A 3,015-nucleotide genomic window follows, 5' to 3' on the forward strand; every position below is an offset into this window, starting at 1 on the left:
CCACCTTTGCTGTATCCCAGAGGTTTTGATAGGTTGTGTCACTACTGTTGTTCAGTTCAAATAACACTTAAATTTCCATCTTGATTCGTTTTTGACCCAATGCTCATTCAGGAGCAGGCTATTGAGTTTCCATGTGTTTACATAGTTTTGAAGGTTCCTTTTGGAGTTGATTTCTAGTTTTATTCCACTGTGGTCTGACAGAGTGCTTGATATAATTTCAATTTTCTTAAATTTATTGAGGCTCGTTTTATGCCCTACTATATGGTCTATCTTGGAGAAAGCTCCATGCACTGTTGAACAGAATGTGTATTCTGTCTGCTGTTGTTGGATGAAATGTTCTGTATATATTTGTTAAGTCCATTTGTCCCAAGGTATACTTTAAATCCATTGTTTCTTGGTTGATTTTCTGTCTTGATGACCTGTCTAGTGCTGTCAGTGGTTTATTGAAGTCCCTCACTAGGTATTATCCTAAATGCAATGGAAGCCACGAATGAGTTTTAACTAAGAGAGTAGTGACATGAACTAATTCACAGTTTTAAAAGAAATCTGAGGAAGAGAGAGAAATAGCGGAGTGAAACAGTGACGTGTTTAACAGAGAAAAGGGGAGAAAAGTGGATGAAGATGTAGGAAAAAGAACTAGGGGAAACAGTGAGAAAAGGAGAAACAAGTAGGGATAGAAAAGGTGAGAGCCAAAGAAACACTGTATAAGAAATGAGATGGGAGAGTAGTGTGGAAGAGGGAAGAGTCCACTGCAGTAGTTCAGTGACAAACAATGGTGACCGAGTTAGAATCTAACAGTCTCCACTGGAAAGAAGGAGATGAATCTGACATATATTTGGAGTTAGGAACAAACGGATTTGGCAGTTGTCAGAGATGATGTGATAAAGGAGAGGAACGTAACAGCAAAGTGTCAAGAACAACTCCTAAGTTTCAGGTTTAGGGAATTTGATCAGAGACAGAGGCAGCATTTACTGAGATGAGGGTGAAGTGAAGCAGGACACACAGCATACATGGGTCAAGAGTGCTGTGTTGGCTGGGTGCAGTGGCTCATGCCTGTAATCCCAGCACTTTGGGAGGCTGAGGTGGGTGGATCATGAGGTCAGGAGTTCAAGACCAACCTAGCCAACACGGTGAAACCCCATCTCTACTAAAAATACAAAAATTAGCCAGACGTGGTGGTGGGCACCTGCAATCCCAGCTACTTGGGAGGCTGAGGTAGGAGAATTGCTTGAACCCAGGAGGTGGAGGCTGCAGTGAGCCAAGATTGCTCCACTGGACTCCAACCTGGGTGACAGAGCAAGACTCAAGACTCCATCTTGGGGGGCAAAAAAAAAAAGAGTGCTATGTTTTGGTTATGTTTGTTTCAGGAAGGCTTTAAAAACATTCAAGTAGCGCCAGGCGCAGTGGCTCACACCTGTAATCCCAGCACTTTGGGAGGTCAAGGCAGGCAGATCACCAAGTCAAGAAATCAAGACCATCCTGGCCAACATGATGAAACACTGTCTCTACTAAAAATACAAAATTTAGCTGGGCGCGGCTGCAGCACCCGTAGTCCCAGCTCCTCGGGAGGCTGAGGCAGAAGAATTGCTTGAACCTGGGAGGCAGAAGTTGCAGTGAGCCGAGATTATACCACTGCAATCCAGCCTGGGTGACAGAATGAGACTCTGTCTAAAAAAAAAAAGACATTCAAGTAGGAATGTCGGGAAGGCAGTTGGAAATATGAATCTAGAACTAAGAAAAAAATTCAGGAGGAGATAAAAATTGTCAGCAAGTACTTGGGAGTTAAAGCCATTGGAAAGAATGAAATCATCTGAGGGACATGGAGAAGGAAGTGACAAGGGACTAAGAACAAGACCTGTGAAAATCCAACATTTACACTTCGAAGGAGTCGGCAAAGGAGACAGAGAATAAACAGTTGGGAGAACTGCTTCATGATCTTAACTAATCTAGGCTTTATAACGTTTTTGATTCATCTCTTTCTAGTAGCCCTTCCTGATTGGCCTGAATTAATTCTGATTATATCTTTAGCCCTTCAATTCACATTTCTCCCTATTACTTGCCTATGTGGTGCTTTTTACTATTTTGAGCTATTCCTGTATACTGCTTAGCCAAGCGTAAGTTTTCCTGGATTGCTATTGGAAATAGTGTTGATAGAAGTATTCAAGCCTGGAGTTTAGGAAACATTTCTGGAGTTTAGGAAACATTTCTCCTACAAAAGTAGGAGAAATGTGAAAAATGTGAAAATCCCTAGAAAAACTGATTGTTTCCCTTCTCCACAATGTTTCTGCTATAGATGAAATGTGACAGTAAAGTTTAGAAGCAGCCACATAGTGAATGGCATCTGCTGGAGACCTTTTTGATATCATTTATTATTTCTTAGTATTATTTATATGACCTGAATTGATACATAATTTTGCCTCTCACCCAACATGTTCCAGGTAAAATACGTACAGTGATTATGGTCAAGGTACCAGCAGGTCAAGTGAGCTGCTTGATATACCAGAGGAATTACTAGGAAAAAAAAATGACAGCTGGGCGCGATGGCTTACGCCTGTAATCCCAGCACTTTGAGAGGCCAAGGCAGGTGGATCATGAGATCAGGAGATCAAGACCATCCTGGCTAACACAGTGAAGCCCCATCTCTGCTAAAAATACAAAAAAAAAATTAGTCGGCATGGTGGCACACACCTGTAGTCCCAGCTACTAGGGAGGCTGAGATAGGAGAATCGCTTGAACCCAGGAGGCAGAGGTTGCAGTGAGCCGAGGTCGCGCCAGCCTGGGTGACAGAGTGAGACTCTGTTTCAAATAAATAAATAAATAAATAAATAAATGACTAAGGTTGCTGTGTAGGCAGAGGTTCCAAGTTAACAGGACAACAGCTCTGCCAAGGGGCAAGGATTCTGATAAATAAGCTACTCAGGAATTCATACAACCGCCCCAGTGGACATAAACATTTTTACATCTTAAATAAACTCCATGTGTGGTAGACAGAATAATGGCTCTCAAAGTTATCTA

Source organism: Mandrillus leucophaeus, unplaced genomic scaffold (assembly GCF_000951045.1).
Source record: "Mandrillus leucophaeus isolate KB7577 unplaced genomic scaffold, Mleu.le_1.0 Scaffold768, whole genome shotgun sequence".
Taxonomy (NCBI): domain Eukaryota; kingdom Metazoa; phylum Chordata; class Mammalia; order Primates; family Cercopithecidae; genus Mandrillus; species Mandrillus leucophaeus.